At 42.0% G+C, this 17963-nt stretch overlaps 1 long non-coding RNA gene across 1 annotated transcript; it reads right to left on the bottom strand.

The window, feature by feature from the left end:
* Positions 1-7471: 7471 nt before the first annotated feature.
* On the bottom strand, positions 7472-8379 carry LOC111064787. Its single transcript, XR_002606915.2, has 3 exons — positions 7979-8379; positions 7842-7914; positions 7472-7737 (listed from the first exon to the last, which is right to left on the bottom strand). It is a non-coding gene; the product is annotated as an uncharacterized LOC111064787 (long non-coding RNA).
* Positions 8380-17963: the final 9584 nt, after the last annotated feature.

The raw sequence follows: 17963 nt of genomic DNA, 5'->3' as shown, positions 1-17963 counted from the left end.
GTGTGCAGTAAAAGTAGAAGGGGAGGCGGTATCATATGAAGAGTTATTTCCTTTGAATAGAGATGAAGTATTTGAATAGAGTCTATCATTCAACACAGAAATGATGGTAATTTCCTGGCGTAACTGGCCAATTTCTGTAATTAAGAAAGATATGAAAAGTTAACTTTAATCCTTAAATTCTATCAACTGATGTACCTCCATCCCCCTCCTAATGCCTGTTTAACTCGCTCTTATCTATCGCTAAAGCCCTTAAGTGGTTCATCCCGGCTGTGAAAGCGGAAAATCATTCGTTTTTTTCCTTCACTTTCCACTCCAAACACTTCGAATGCGCTCCCCCCTTCACACTGGCACTTTCTTTTGTCCATTGTTGGGCCTTACCCGCTCAAGTGCTTCTCCACTGTTGCTGACCACATGGCCAAATTCGTGACACAAAGGACCAGAGCAGACCAGACCATCCTTCCCACTCACCAGGAGAGAAGCCTTTCCGCACGCCTCTTAACCCTTTGGTTGTGGCCACTTTTATGCCGTCCCGTTTGTGGTCATTCCTTGCTGCTGACCCTTTTTGCAGGCCCGAGCCGCGAACCCTTTCCGGGCAAATAAATTATATGATTTTTGCATTATTTTGGCATAATGTGCACATTAATGACACTCGAAATTATGTTGTTAATCGAATGGGGGGTTGGGATTGGCAGGACATCCAGGACATTCGATGTTTTTTGTTTTTTTTTTGCTGCATCAAATTTATTGCCTTCTTTATTTTACTTTTCTCGTTTTGGGGTTTTTTTTATGTTATTTTTGCGTTGCATTTTGTATGGGAAACATTAATTTTCGTTCGAACAGTGACAGACGTAGGACATTTTTATGTGTTCCAGCGTACAGTGGGAGAGGGTTAGGCATTAGTAAAATTACTTGTAACCGGTGCTGCCGATATGTGTGTGTGTGTGTGTGTGTGGAATTAACGTGGCATGAAATCAAATGATATATGGGAACAGGAAGAGACGCACGAGATGGGGGGAAAGAGGTAAAACTATGGAGGTTGTGGTATTGCTGGAATATTCCTGAGAACCAAATCAGTATTAAAAATTGATGTACAATGATTTTTGATATGTTTATCCTAAGTATTAGAGTAGTACTTAGAAAAGCCCTGGCTGCGCTCGCCCATCGATGTATAACTGAAGTAGAAACCACCCAGCTTAGCCTAGTACCCTTAGTTCAGGCAATTAAATTTAATCTAAATTCACTTAAATCCTGCTCCAACAAATCAAATCAAATCAAACGCCCCAGACCCAAACCCATGCCATGTCATGCCAATGCCGCCTAAAAGGTTCCCTTGCCGCTTCTTTTATAACTTTATTTACACAAACGATAAGCGAAATAAATCTCCAAATGTCGCACTGAGTCACACATACATATGGGATTCCGAGCTGGCCAGCCTGACAGCTTGTCAGGCCATGTGGAAATGTGCAGAAAGGAATAGTCAAACAATAACCAACTGTACCTCTCGTTTTTGGGGGCAGCGCAGGGCATGGCAAGTAGGAGGGAGTGTGTAGCAGTAAAAACTCGGCAAAGATTTACCAAATATTGCACAATGATGGATCATAAATAACTTATGTTTGCAAAGGCCCCCGAAAAAAAAACAAAAACAAAAAAGAAACACAGGGCATCAGCGCCGTTTTGGGAGATGGAGAAAATTCTTAGCCAAAGTGACGTAACACATAAGCCACGACCCCAGCCCAATCCCAGGCCGCCCTCCTGTGCACCATCAGCGAGTGAACTGCCCTGGCCATTAAGGACAAAAGGATGACCCTTGATGCCGTAAAAAAGCGAACAGGGGACTGGACAATGGTCACTTGATGATGCGGGCGCGTTGTCCTGTTCTCGTCTCTTCTCTTCTGTCCTGTCCAGCATTTTATTTGCTGCCTTTTTACGGCAAATGAACGGAAGCGACTCGTAAAACTAGCGAATTGTGAATTATGTTTGCTGACATCTAGACCAAATACGACTGGACAGTCAATAGTTGACCATAAAAAAAAAAGAGAGACTCTACACGACTCTACTCTCCTCTCGCTTAGCACGAAACGTGTGCCCTCTCGGCGTGTCGGGGCGGGGCGGGCGGTCGCCTGTCATCGTCTATTGAACTCCGTGTTCCATCCAATAAAAGAGGCATTAAAACACTGAAATAGAGTGGGAGGGAGCAGAGTTTTGTGGCACACTTGAAAGATCTCTCTCTTAAGTAGTTCGAAAACATTGTCGTAAATAAATTTTATTGTAAATTGTCCAGCAATAAAATGTCCTCCCGTCCAGCAGCAAAAAGGTGTGACCAAGAGTTTTGGGGGGTACAGAAAATTGAGGTCAGCAGAGCTTAAAGCAGAGAGTTGGCAGAAATGCCATTAACCTGGCGCTATTTAAATATTCATTATAGCTAATGTTTGCATATCTACCAAGTAAGTTGTGGTCGAGGTACCGGAGTACTTTTCCTTGGCACCCCACCCCCAACTAGCAGTAGCAGGCGGTTGGGGTATAACGACTCATCAAGTCGAATTATCCATTAAAGGGAGAAACTAACCGCAAACCGGGCGAAAACTGTTGAAAGCAAAGAAAATTTCCCAAAAATGTAGCTTTCAAAAAGTTAACAGCAGAAAAGAAAAAGGAAAAGCAAAGAGAAAGACAGGCAACAGGCACAAGGATAACAGGCCAAAGGCATTCAATATGCACACGCCATAATCACATTAAAACGTAAACGATATGCAAATGGAATGAACTGACAAGGAAGCCAAGCCAAGCCAAGCCGCCTTGCCAGTCAACCCAGACCACCAGGCTCTCAAGTTCATCAAAAATGCACACACGACACACGGCCAGAAAAAGGCGAAAAGAAACTGCAAGAAAGAGCAGCAAAAACTACGTGGCTTATTCGTGTGTGTGTGTGTGTGGGGGAAAACTTTAAAAGCCAGCGCCAAGCAAGTCGCAGCCGAGTCCTGTGGCAGGAAGTGCCTCTAGCAAACATAATGGCTTCCAGTCAAAGTTTTTGCCTCGCTTTTTTTTTTTTTTTGTGTTCAGGTAATCACGTCGTCACTTACAGTTGCAATTAAGGCTCTGGCTTTGGCTCTGGGTTTCTGTTCGGCACGCGGAAATTTTAATTCAATAAAAGTCAAACGAGCCATTTCCGTGAAGTTTTTCCCTTATCCCCCCCACACCCACTCCTTCAGTACATCGGTTGCGGTCTGTTTTGCTTAAAGTCAATTAAAATTGAAGTAGAACTACCGAAACGGGTTGGGTACTGCCGGATGGGGCTGTGTCTTGTCTTCATCTGTCGAAAACTTTCGACTTGATTGTGGCTCATGTGGAAACGAAACGCAATTTTGCCCGCTTCGAATGGAACTAATGCAATCAATAGCCAGCCCAGGCCAGGCCAGGCATGAGTCCAAAGTTTGTGCTGCCTTCTAGCTGCTTTTCCTCAGCCATGGCCAGATGGGTGCAGTGTGTAACTGTAGATATGTCAAAAGGGTTTTCCAAAGTGTCGGCTTACGGCAGAAGTTGCACGTTAAAAGTGTTTGTGTCCTGACCGAGGGCAGATCGAACTTAAGTGTGATCCAAAGCTAATCCAAAGAATATTCGCATATTTTGTATAGCAACTCTACGAGCAACTCTCTCTCTCTCTTGCTGAGTTTTCAGGCAGTTTTGGAAATCAAAACCGAAATAAACACTGCATTTCCATTTGGGCATCGTGCATGGCAACTCTTCCTTGCATTGCCTGTGTGGCTGCTGCCATTTCAATTAAATTATCAAAACAGGAAGAGCAACGCATCCATAAAAGAACAATGGGCTGCCTGCCTGCCAGCCTGCCTGCCATACACCTAAGTGCGTTCCCACCCACATCCTACAGAAGCCACAAAGCCAGACCCAAGCCCCAGTCCAAGCCAAACACCTAAGTCATTTCATTGTCATTGGCACTGAGGCTATGGTGGCTATGGCTATGATGGCTATGGCCATGGCCTGGCATTGTTTTTCGACTTAAGACACCCAGCAACTTCATTATTCTTGTGGCCAAAATCCTTCAGCACCCATTCCCCGGAATGACTTTTCAATGCGCTGCCGTGATAAAAGCGTAGCCCAAAACGCACACTCAGACCCAGACCCAGACAATTCCATATGCAAATGACTAAAATGAATTTAATCAACAATTGTTTTGTCTGTCTCTGTCTCGTCCCCGTTCAAGGCGGCAACCCACCTCTTGTCATCTTGCCACCTGTTCGTACAGCACTTTGGGATGCATTATTCTAATGAGATTCTGCTGGCGGCTGTTTTTGTGTTTGGAGCTGGACCCTGGACCCTGTTCCCTGGACCCACTGTGTTGCAATCGCTGCAATTATTTTGATAACAACTTTTCGTATTAAATGGCGAGACACGAGACACGATAAAAAATAGGGACGTACATACGTAGATTGTGTCCTTTAACGGGGTTATTACGCATACGACTCAGGCTAACAAGGCAAACATTTACGGTTTGGTTTTTGTATGTTAGTTTAGACCCGGAGGATACCTTTTCGAAGAATCTATTTGCAAGTTGCAAGTTCTGTGCCACAACTCAGGGCAGATTTATTCTGTTATCATAGCTTTTATGCCCCATTCCGAACAGAATTTTATAACTCCTCCCATGTCAATCATTCTCAATCGGTAATCCTATATACCCTTTGGGGTTTTGTGCTGCGTCCTGTGACTGGACTGGTACATTTAGCGCATAACTTGGCTCTGTAGTTGTTGCATTTTTGACCGCAGTAAACGTAATTGTCTGTCCGGTGGCTGCTGGTCAATAAAAGCAAACGATTCCCGGCTCTCCCGGCACAAGTGGCTTCCATTGCCATGAGACCCCAGTTGCTTTATCTTGCGACCATCAAATGGCTGGTTGCTGCGTCCGGTAGCCGCTACTTCCTCTGCACATCTTTCATCTTCTCTCACAAAAAAGGGCTGCTTGCCACATGTTGCAGCAACAATGTTGCCCGTGCGAAAACCTCAACGAAGCTTTTTGTTTGATTTGCATATGAAGGGCGGAGAGTTCTGTACGTGGAGTAGAGCTGGGGGCTCATTCAGATTGAATGGGTTGCAAGGACTACGAATAGGTCGGGGACTGTGACTGCTGCTCATTTGGCTGCTGCTGCTGCAAATGACCGACAATTATATTGTTGTTGCCTGGGTGGGTGTGTGTGCTTGCTGCTGATAGCCATTCGAGGTCCGAGTACGTAACCCATTCCCCCATCCCTGTCCCTGTCTCATGTCCATGTGCTATGTGTCGTGTCCAGCTTGTTATGTCCCTGACAGCCATCGTCATCCACATCGCATTCTTATTGACTGCCAGTGCCACTTTGGCTGCAGTGGCCCCCAAGCTCTGCTCTACACAACAACAACAAAAAAAAGTACACCTCTGAATGCCTGCAATCCCTCCTCCCACGCCCCTTGCCACCCAGCATTACGTTGGAGTGAGGGCAACATTGTTCGGTGCTGGGTTTTTATTTGAGCATTTGGCCATTTGGTGTTGTGCTCTGTGCGGTTGGGCATGCAAAATTAAATTAAAACGCATTAACAGAGCAAGCAGGAAACTGAGGCTTAGGCAAATGTACACCCATACCCTTTTGAGGGGCAGTCCTTGGTCCCTTCAATTTTAAACCAAGTGATTAGGAATTTGGTCTCCTTCTCAGACCATTCATCAATGAGAGCTGTCCGGCGTGTCCAAAACTACAATCTAAAATATATTTTAAATGCCTAAATTGGATTACAGACATTATTATTAATTGTGTAATTAAATATACATATATTATATTATATATATTTATATATGTATATAAAAATCCAAAAACATTCAAAGTCCCCTACAGGTCCTTACTTCAAAACTTCAACTAGATATATTTTAAATGCCTAAATTGGAGTACAGACATAATTATTAATTGTATAATTATAAGTATATTTAATATTATATTATATATATTAAAAATCCAAAAAACATTTAAGTCCTCATGCTCTCAATGTTCCTCACCGCTGTTTATCCCTAATAAATGATTCAAAACTTGAAAATGACATCATCAACAAAGCGAATAATTGATTTTCCACTCTGGAAAATCGCAAACAAACTTCTCGAAACACACAAAAAAAAGAGACTTGGTAAATTTGAATAAAAAATTGAGCAAGCCCCGTGGCGGCTTTTGGAGGCTGGTGTGGATGGGGTAAAACCAAAGCCCAAAGCCAAGTACTAAATTACAATGGAAAACAAGAATTACACACTTCAATCCACAAAAGGAGCAGGGATACCGCCTGCAGTGGTCACCAGGCAGGAGCGCCAAAGGAAACTAATATAAATAAAATTTCAATTACTCAACAATTAATTCTGTCTTGTGTGCAGTCGACGAAGCGTTAAAAGGGCACAGAGATGGAGACGGAGACGCAGACACGGGACACTGTTGGCAAAAGGAAATACCCAAAGGACGCGGCTCACTTCCTTGGCCAACTACTCAGGCGTAAGTTGGAAAAGCATTTGGAAAATATTTGAAAAACTTTTGCTACTGCTGCTGGCTCCGTCTTAGCCAGGAATCGCCAGCTGAGCTTGGCCCAGACTTGGATGGAAAGTTTGCATTGAGGTTTGAGGGCTGCGATGGCGATGGCGCTCTGCTCTCCTCTAACTTTTTAGTTGACATAAGTCCTTACGGCTTTTAATTGTTGCAGCACACAATTAGATGGCAACTTATTTGCCTCATGCTGATTATGAAGCGTTAAGCAAAACTGTCAACCCCGGCAGCCCGAGAAACGCAATTTATTGGGAAACTTTCGCCCCGACACTGTGACAGCAGCCCAAAAAGGATTCATTCCCCGAACCCAGGCCAGGAAGGAGCTTATCTCACAGTGCCTCGTCACTCGAGTGAAACGGGAGATGCCAGCCAAGAAGTTGATCTGAAGAGTAAGATAGTGTCTGAGTCTCGAAACCCCAACCCCAGTCCCATTCCCGACCCAACTGCTGCTCTGCTCCCCATTTCTGTTCAATCTTCCTTGCTAGTCACGCACAAAGGAGTCTGCCTCAAATTAGCAGAAAAATCTGTTATCCTTTCGTTTGGCTTGGGCTTGCGGGCGTGTTAATGATTTTTCTCCTCTCCTCTCCTCGCCCTCCATCACCCACCATTGCTCCCCATCCATCCAGTGGGGGTAAAACTTTTGCTGCGAGCCAAAGTTTTTTTTGCCTGCTGTCTTGTTGCTGGTTATTTCCTTACAAATGAAGTGACAGAGCATATTTAAAATTGAACAATTTAATCCGGCGAGACGACGACGACGACGATGTCGTATCGTTTCTTTGCCTGTTTTTCCCCAGTTTCTCACGTGATGTGAAATGTTGACAGAGAGCCGTGTGTTTTCTTTTGCCTTCGAGGAATATGTGCTAATTAGCAAACACAGTCAGAGCCAAGGCAAGGCAAGGCTTGCATTTGGCCTTATCCTTGTCTCGCAGTACGCGTCCGTCTGTCTGTCTGTTAAACAAATAAGTTTGTCCTGCGTAGACAGCCGTGTCGCATTGTCGCCTTGTCTCCGTCTTATCGTCTCCGGCCCATTGTCATCTTCCAAGTGGTTGATTGGCACGTAATTTAGTCGAGATCTCTCTGTGCGGCTGGTGGGTAGGAGAAGCTTTGTTTGGTTTTGGTTAGGCAATCGAGCTTGCACGAGACCAACAGATGTGTCTGGGGAGGGGCGTGGTATTAACTAGCTCTGCAATTACGAAGAAATATCTAAAGGGATTAGTTGAACGCAATCACTTTGGAGATATCCGATTTCAGATGTTTTTTTTTTTTTATTCTTAATTAGATATTTACTTTTATTTATTCTTCAATACAATCCGGTAATTTTAATTAAATTCCACACATCGGAGTTTGCATGTTCTGTCTCCTATAAAAACAAACATAAATTGTGTCAATTTCGGCAACCAGAAGCCATTGTTTCAAACACTCACCAATTTGCGCAGAGTACAGTGGTCATTATAAATGAATGCCAATTCAAAAAGTCTTTGTGGATTGAAGCCATTAGCCTTTAATACTTCAATAAAAGAGTCCAGGTTTTGGCAAAATGTTGGAATTACAAAGTCTATACAAAGGTGCTGCACTTTTGTACACTCTCTGAGAACTTCTATTAAATTATTGAATTTAATTCCCACAGGGTATTTTCTGATTTTTAAGCGTTCCAGCGTCTTTGCGTACTTTGTTGTAATATCTTGTATTTTAACGTTATTTTTATATTCATTAAAACACAATATCAACGATTTGAGCTTCGGACAGGTGGGTAATACGTATGGGTATATTTCGCAAGACGAAATTTCCAGCTTTTTCAACTCAGGATATACAAAATCTTCTGTCTGTGTTCCTGAAAGTGTGACGGCCCAAAGGTTCAAGGTACGCAAGTTCTTGAAATAGGAACATATTTCAATAATATTATCATTTCTAGATAAGGAAGTGTCCAATTCTTCCGAACTAATTAGTTTCCGTGTATTTTGAGCTGAAACAAATTAAAAATAAATATTTAAATACATATATAACAATGTTAATAATATTTTGTTTGTCTCAGTTAAATTTCATACCCTGCTCAACCGAAATACTTAAAGTCAATGCTTTACACTTTCCCGCGATGTAGTTGAGCACATCCGATTCACGACAATTCTGCATTTTATTCAACTTAATTTTCCTCAGGCTGTTTAGTTTTAAAATGGATTTATGTGCGATTAAATTGTAAAGATGCAAATTCATAGATTCTAGGTGTATGCAGTACTGCGATATTAATTCAAAAATTAGCTTATTTTCATTGTAGAGCAGCAAATCTATATGGGCAACTGTGGGTCCACATAATGGCTATTTAGTTTTAAAATGAATTTATGTGCGATTAAATTGTAAAGATGCAAATTCATAGATTCTAGGTGTATGCAGTACTGCGATATTAATTCAAAAATTAGCTTATTTTCATTGTATAGCAGCAAATCTATATAGGCAACTGTGGGTCCACATAATGGCAGAATAACTTTCAGTTTGTCATCTGTATATTCGTAGTAATCAATCTCCTTATATTTGTCTCTAGCATGGTAGGCAAATGCGCATCCAAGCTGTTGGTTAACTTGGGCCATATTCAGTTTGTCATCGTCCTTTAAGTATCCGAATACTTTATCAAGGATCTCTATAGGTAATTTTGAAAACATTTTGGCCCACAATACGTACACGTTTTATCAAAGAGAACCCGGAAACAGGAAAGAGGATTTACGTACATACATATGTGTCAGGGATGGGAGTTACTAGCGCTCGTCGATACATTGTACAGATTAATTATGTATATCGATGTTTCCTCTATAGCAGACTGATATCAATTATTATTTTTTAAAGATATTCCATCATTCCATATCTTCCATTCCAACTAACATTAAAACCCTGTCAAATAATGAATGAAGAATTTCAATTAAATTAGCTCGACAGTAATCATGGCTAATGGTCAGCTGACAAATTCCTTTTTCGATAATTACTGCCATATCCGCCTCCTCCCTGTGCCGCATCCTCTCTGCCGTGGAGGCAGCAAAAATAAATCTATAAAATATTGCAAAATAATCAAGCAAAAAGCAATGAAAAGCCGCAACCATGTTGATTACAAGCCCTCAACACGCACAAGTCGGAACACGGAAAACAGGAAACACCCAATCGTTACACCAATACCAATGGCCAGAACAAACAACCGCAATGTAACACTCTTCCTGAATATATCCCCGCAGTACCGTACCGTCCAGAATCCCACAATGGTATCCAGTTCGGTGGCTGCAATTGTTTGCCAAAAACCATTTAAACCTTTATTTGAAAATTACACATAAACATATTGAAAATGCTGACTGATGGTGCTGGGCTTTTTGGGTAGATGCCCCCGTAATCGGGAGCCAGACTGGGGACCGCAATCGACCTAACCGGCTGGGCATGGAAAAGGTATAACCACTTGGCCAGGTGACTTGTTACTAAAGACAGATCAGGAAGCCCATCAACAAACTGCTATTGTAGTAGGGTAGGGTATTAAAATGTCCTCGGCAGCGCGTTCTCTCTCGTTTTCAGTTGATTTTATTCTGCTGAAAATTGCGAAACATATTTGCCAATGCATTTTGGAAAACATCATTAAGTCGAAAATCGTTGTGCCGAGTGCAACGGCCTATGAAGAGAGAGGAAGAAGAGAGGAACTGCCACTGCCCAGCCACTGCTCTCGGACCGCATTCGCAATGAAGGTGGGGACCAATGCCAATGAATTTTCATGAATGCAGTCAAGTCTATAAAAATTAATGCGTTGCAGTTGGCTGCTGTCCGCTGTTTGTTCCCCACTTCAGGGGCGCACGAGTGCATTTTAAATATGAGTTAAAAAGCCTGGAAAATGTTACAGCCCCACAGAAGGCTGCGAACAAGAGTTCGACCTTATCAAATGGTCATTTCTGTTTGCATTTAATTAAAAATCAACCCAAAAGTAAGGACGGCTGAGGCGACACGTGTGTCCTGTGTCGGCAGGCGCGATAAATCACGCTAAAACACAAAGTGTCCGAGTAATTTATCATTGTCAACGGGCCGGGCCGGGCCGAGCCGGGCCTGGAGACCTCAAAGGGTTGACAGAATCTGCCGGAAGGACAGACAGATCGAAGGGATTAACACTTTAAATTGCCTAGTTAAACAAAAGGATATTGTCCAGGCTGAATGTTTGCATTACTGTCATTACACAGAGCCCTTTTTGGCCATGACGTTTTCCATTTAATTGCGAAAATCGATGCTGGACACGGACCAAGCATCAGGACCTAAGTATTTACTTAGCCGAAGCATGTGGACTTGGGGGATCGGGATTGGGCTTGAGGTAAAGTTCACTAAATTGCATTTCGTCACGCAATTAGTGGTTCATTTGCCGCCTGGCTGCGCCTCCTATGAATATCCTTACCATCTCTCTGGTCTCTGTCTTGTTTGCTCAAGGCTCCAAGGATCCCTCCTCATCCTTTGTGTGTGTGTGTGTGTGTGTGGAAGACCCCAAACCTAATTTCATCTTATTACGATGCAGAAATTTTGCAATTTCCGCAAAGTCCACTCCTGAGCGCCGGTCAATTGGACTTCACTTCCTTCAACTGCGTCTTGGCCGAAGTCTTGGCTTGTCCTCTTGTGCCTACCCTCCCTTCCACAGACATCGGGCAGCGGAAATGGAAAATGTTTGTGGCCTGGACTTTGCTTTATTGGTTTATCCCAGTGTCCAGCCTTTTGGTTAGTTGAATTACATTAGTGGCTGTCCAAAATGTACTTCCAAATGTCTGCGAATATCTAGGAGGTCAAACTCATGTGTTTCTCACCAACGAGGCTTTTCTTTAGCTATCAAAATGCTGCAATGTCATTTAGGGGCTGATCGTTTCGCATTTAAAGACCTTTCCCTAAAGACTTTTTTGTCCCATTTTTTTAACGACAAACACAAAATTTTCCATTGAGTAATTCCTAATTTTTTGTTGTGGAATTTTATTGCGAAATTTGTTGGTGTGCCCATCGCCCAACGGGTGAAAGACGATCCTAAGTAGCGCAACTATTCCGCCGCTTCATTCGTATTTTTATGACCACAAACCAAAGTCAAAACAGAGCAAAACACACGGAAGAGCAGGGGGACAAGAAGAGGAAGCATTAAAAAAGCTAATTTAATTAAAAGAAAATGCAATGAAAAATGCCATTCTGACGGGAGGAAACTGTGAGCTGTGCGGAGAGACAGGGCAGGTCAGGGCAGGGCAGTGCTGGCATTGTCCTGTGCGTGCTGGCCGGCAATTTGGCCAATTTTTTATGACAACACCGAACGAACGGATCCCGAGCTGAAACTGAATTGCAAGGCAAAAGTGCAACGTTCTCCTTGGCGCGATTTTATGCACATTTATCATAATTTCACACGCAGCCGGGGATCCTACGAATGGATCTGGGATGGGTTTGGTTTGGTTTGGTTTCGGTTGCACACACATAAAAAATATACGTATAGCCGGCAGGAGGCGAAGACGATTTTCAGGGCAGTGCTGAAGGGGCGTGGAAATTGCATTTTGCCTTTTACGAGCAATGACATTTATGACAGTTTTCCCTTTTTTGCACAAAACCAAAAAACGAAACGTTGACGGGTGGGAAAAAGGGAAACGGCGAATCGGGGAAAATGAGAAAACAGTAACAATGATAAGCCATTAAAACTATTCGTAAACACACCTTTCCCTCATTTATTTTCCTTTCTTGCAACTGTCTCTCCTTCTTCATTTATTTCCTTATTGCCACTGTGCTTCCTTTTTAAGGACGTAAACCTCCCGTTGAGACGTATGCAGATCCCCTAACTTCCTACCTTCTTGCCTTCCGGCACATGTCAACACTGTGCAACAAAGTTGAAAACGCGTTATTAATATTAATGCAAAGGAATAAACATCAGGCAACAAAAATACTTGTAATAAATACTCGTACTCTGTTGCAACTCCCATTGCAGTGGGGAAAGTGGCTTTAAGCAAAGTTTTAACTGGAAATGGATTCGTAATTTTTAAAGGTTATCCAGACCATCCATCTATAGGGAGTAGCTCCCGTGCCAAAAGTTCTTCTTTGTCAAAGTGCAACCATAAAAAAAAACCCAAATAATGAAATTACTTTTTATTTACTTGGGCTGGAATCTTTGGATGGTATTATCAGGGACACGTTTTCCGGTAATTGAAGTGTTTGTTGTTGTTCCAGTTCCTGTGGCAGCTGCTCTGTTTGGTGTCTTCTTTGTCCTTGCCTCATAATTCTACTTGTGACAAATCAACGCCCTCTTGTAGTTGACTTCCTGCTACTTCCCTCGGTCTCGGCCTGAAGCTTATGTGTAGTTTTGTTGTGTGTGTTATTGCTGTAGTCCTTGGAGTCCTTACGAGTCCTCGAAGTCGTTTCTGTCGTTTTATCAAAAGTAATTTCGCTTTTTTTTTATATCCCTCTCGACTATTGCCAGCGATTTCCGTTTGTCGCTGCTACTCGCCTTTGCTCGTCAATAATTTCGTCTCATTTCATTCTTTGTCATAAAAATGGTCAGAAGCGGAGATACCCCGAAGGAATGTGGCAAGTTGCTGTTGTTGCCGTAGCATTTGATGCATGCAATATGCAGAAAGTTTCCTATTTCAATAAAAAGCAAAGAAACGACGTCGAATTGTGGATATAAATCTATAAAAATCTCAGCATTTAATATCGTAAAAAATATCATCCCCGGGGAAACGCGTCGCGTCCCGTGGATGGGAGAATGGAAGGCTCATCGTTTTTCCTGCTTTGCCTTTTAGTTGCTCTATTCCAAACCGACGACAGCTGCCGGTTATGCAACACTGTTGCAAGCTTGGCAAATATAGTTTGTGGGTACTGAAAACTGTATGGCAAATGTAGAGTTAAATTTAAAGATAGTTCTTATTGATCTCCGACTTTCCGTGTCACAATATTCCCAGCATTTAATCTTAGACATTTGATAAAAAGAACTTTCCATTTTGTTTTATTCACCTCCCGTTCCCAGACATCCATCCAGCATCTTTAGAGAACAATGTCTCTCAATTAGCACCTACATAAACCCCAATTAGGTTTACTCACTTAGCGAAGAAATAACCAAAGACAAGGCAAATTATGCTAAAGGAAAAAAAAACCCTTAAGGAGATGCATGCAAAATTATGTAAAAGCCAGTCTCAGTTTGGATATGGGTGAGTCCTGGGTGGCTGCAGCCTCATAAAGGTGACAATCAAACCGCAGATTTTTATTAGCTGACATATTTATGAATATTATTAACATTTCGTTTGGCAAACATTAACTTTTATGCGATGAAACAACAACAGAGACAGAGAATGCAGAACAGGAAAATGCGCAAAAATGGAAATGTATTTTGCATTGCCAAAAGGATCTGGGATCTGGCATTCGTATACCGTTGCTGATCCTGATGCCGGATTCCGAAGGGTGCGCGCCTCCGTGGCTCATTAATTTTTATACGCGGTGCGTGTGTGTGCTCCTCTCCCCTCCTCTCTGTCTCTCTCGCTGTTGATTGCAATAAAAACATATTTTATTAGTTGACGAAAAAGGATGCCCCAACCGAGGACGACCAACCACCATGTAGGACCAAACGGAGGTCCTCACAGAGTGCGCTGTGTACTCTGACGACTGCCTGTCAGCATAAATTCATTATTTATGATGCAATCAATGGTCCGCCCCGGCCAGAGAGCGTATGTCGAGCCCATCAAACTCATCAGCTCGCATCGGAACCATCATCCCGAGATGATGATCCCCTGCCACACACTGCCACACAACGGAAGTTTGTTTATTTTATAGTTTCTGACGCCTGTCGCATTTCCATATGAAGGCGCGAAAATTCCTTCCTTCTTGCCACATACTCTTTTGCCGACAGTTTTCCTATTTTGGGTGGAGATTTGGTACGCAAATGCACGGTATTGGAAGTTGTCTTTTATCAGTACAAATTTTAGTCTAGTTTATTTCCTACTGATCTGCAGGGTATTCCATCATGCGGTCTACCAATTATGAGATCAGCACGGATTTTCGCAAACAAATTTGTGGCACGACGGGTTGTCCTCTTTTGTGACAGTTATGTGTCTCAGAGAGATTCTTTTGGCAAATTTGAATGCATTTTACTCGGCTGGACGGGGCATGTTTGTATATGGGGGTGTGGCAGAGGGCATTACCATAACTCAAATAGGTCTATAGACAATTTGCCGTTTGGAGAACTATTAACTCGTGATTTCGGAGAGAAGAACTAATTAAAATGTTCGCTCAACTTTGATGAATGGTCTGGGACTTTCTATAAACAGATGGATGTCCTGAGACGGACTTCCCACCCTGTAATTAATACGCTGCGAATGATGAGTGTGTTCCATCATCATCAGCATTATCTTGCGTGATTTGCTTCACCTCCCAGGCGAAAGGTTCCTTCAACGCACATCCTGACTACTGAATGTCGGTCACGCATCGTCTTGTCATAATTTTCTTTTCTTCATGAATGAAATTTCCTATTAAATATTCATGCGAATCTGGAGGATGTCAGTTTGGGTTTTCCTCTTAATGACATTTCAATAATTAATGTATTTTCCCTGCTCTCATTTCTTTTCTTTTTTTTTCTGTATCGTTTTTCGTTCGTTTCCTGACGTGTGCGTGTCCTTCGTTTGGACTTCTTGACTGTGTCTCTGGTGCTGTGACTAGATATCATCAATCAAAGTATATTTTTAAATGTTTCGTTTTCATGGAGCCGCCACTGTCCTGTCGCGTTCGTTCGTGGCTTATAAATGATGTTATTGTTGAGCATAATTTTTTTCTTCTTATTTTCTTTTCCATTTTGATTACATTTTTGGGGGCGTTTTTTCATAGGTTACACAGAATGTGTATCATTTTTGAGCAACTTTCTGTGGCGCAGCTCTCGCTGGCGACTAATCCAATTTCCTCTTCAGTTTCACAACTGTCATAATAGCCAGCGACGGGGCATGGCTACGAACTGTTTTCCAATTGATTACACGACACCCACGACTGCTTTGGGCTAATCCTTGAGCCAGGACAGGACAGCACCCTTGCACTCATAATTCCCTTACAGGAACATTTCTACTTTGCTGAACACAGTCCGATTGTAATTTCATTTGGACTGCCATTACTTGTTGACTGATTTGATTTTATTTTACCCGAATATGGATGGGGTGGCAGGGACTGTGGCCAAAAGAAAGAAGCCACAAAAAACGAAATACAAATATTTTGGGTTATTCAAGAGGTACGAATATTGAAGCAGAGCGTATGCATATTTGAATGTAGTTGAGTATATTGAACAAAGTAATCTATTGCTGGAAATACTCACTCGCTCACTTCAAAGCCACTTAATCAAAAGACTTTCTCTGTTTTTCAGTTGTTCCTAATTATTCAGCAATGGGTATGCCCTAAGTCGATGCTCTCTCACAGTTCAATATTTGCCTTTTGTTTAGGGATTTGCCTTTTTGGGTCTGTTTGGGTCTTTGTTAATTTTTTGCAGAAACATCTTTGGGTTTGTCTGTCTGTTTGTCTTTCTGCCTGTGGCCTGTGTTCGGCTGATCGAAATAATTCATTTAGAAGAGAAAAAGAACAGAAGAATGGAATCGTCCTAAATGCCAGACAATTATGTGGAAGGTATGGCACGAACAGATAGAGATCAGTCAAGGTTAGGGCCAAAGACACAAGCAACCAAAAAAAAGGGATTCAAGAGGCATCTTGAAGGCAAAAACAATTCCTGGAAATTTATGGATAAACTTTTGTTTTGATTCGAGTTCACTTAACTCTGTTCGAGATGTTCTCCCGATCTCTCTCCCGGCATTGGAGCAGAACACTTTTGCCAACTAATTAACAGCTGAGCGAGCTGGAAGTTTTCTGGCCAAATGGATCCCTTCATTCGTTTTGCCAGGGATTAAATGTGTTCTGTCTGTAATTTTTACAGCTCCACTTCTGCTGCTTACAAATCGCTCGACATTTGGCGCAACTTCCACTCGAACATAATCATAAACTTGTGTTAATTATTTTTCATATGCTGCACCTCCACGCCACGCCACGCCGCACCACCGCCCAGGCACAACTTTTATCTGTTTAACGTTAATTAGTTTTGTTTGGCAAAGTGAAATTTTTGATTTCTTTTTCCGCGAGCGGGGAAAACTTTTCATGAATTTTTTTCGGGCAATCAAAGTGAATTGAACTGCAGGATGTGCTGGATGCAGTTTCGGCAGCTGCATAAGTGCAAAAGTTTAATTAAAAGTCCTTGTCGAGCGGCGCCCAGGCCATATCCACGGTTGGAGCTGGGCTGGTTGGTGCTGACGAGACCCTCTAGGATTGCTCATTGATTTTTTGTGTAGCAACTCGCGTTACTGCTGCTGCTGCTGCTGCTGTTCTGCCTTCAAGCACTTTGGCCAAAAATTAACTTAAGAATGCAAATTGTTTTGTTAGCACCTAATTTTTTGACATTATCAAGGGGTCGCCGGGGCAGAGACTCCTCCGCTGCCACAAAGTTTCGCAGCGCAAAAATCTTGGAAAATATTTTTGTACGAGCATTTCTTTTTTGCATAATTGAATTTTCCCTGCGTGTTTGACTGGCGCTTGTTCAACTACGTTGTCGGAGTGGCTGAAACTTTACCAGAGTGGAAAAGTTGGTCTAGATGAAACCATTTTCCCCAAAACAACAGAAATATTCTTGAAGGGGGAGAAGCTTATATGAAATGCCCCTACTTTATTTTTATATACGCTGAGCATGCATACATGTAAAATAATCTATTATATTCTTTATTTACAGATCAAAACCTCAACCAATTTTAAATATTCGAAATTCCGTGATTTATGTAAGTATATAATTAGCAACCTGACTATTATTAAATATTCAAAGTACTCGTACATATTTGCCATTTAACCATTGCCGTCGGAAATCAATCTAACTAGTGTTTTCTATCTTCTATGCAAATTAATGTTTCCCATTTATTATATTTTAAAGAAAGATCGCAGTTTATTTTGAATTTTATTACCGACGCGTCGGTGAGCATGGTCTGAAAATTAAAGAATATAAAAAGAAGAAAAGAATAGAATCTATCAAAGCCGTGGCCAAAAATAAATACTAGTTGCCTTTAAAATTTTTGTATTTCTAAATCTTTATTTCTGGTCACAAGATTACCTCTATTTTAGAGTATAACTTTGTCATATTTAATATCAAATGTAGATAGAACAACCCGTCGGAAATGTGAGGAAAACAATTGATTGATTTTATTTCTTGAATATCCGACGGCAAAACCTTCTTCAAAAAGAAAATCTCAACAGAATTGACTGTTCGTTCCTGAATTTTTGCGATAGCTCATCAATTCTGTTCCGTCATGTGCTTCCGCCTGCGTCTTTAATCTGAAAAATTACCGCCATCAATAAATGAAATATCAGACTGCGTGTGTGTGTGTTTTCGTT

The sequence above is a fragment of the Drosophila obscura genome, unplaced genomic scaffold (assembly GCF_018151105.1).
Source record: "Drosophila obscura isolate BZ-5 IFL unplaced genomic scaffold, ASM1815110v1 contig_208, whole genome shotgun sequence".
NCBI lineage: Eukaryota > Metazoa > Arthropoda > Insecta > Diptera > Drosophilidae > Drosophila > Drosophila obscura.
This window is presented reverse-complemented; position numbering and strand designations above follow the sequence as displayed.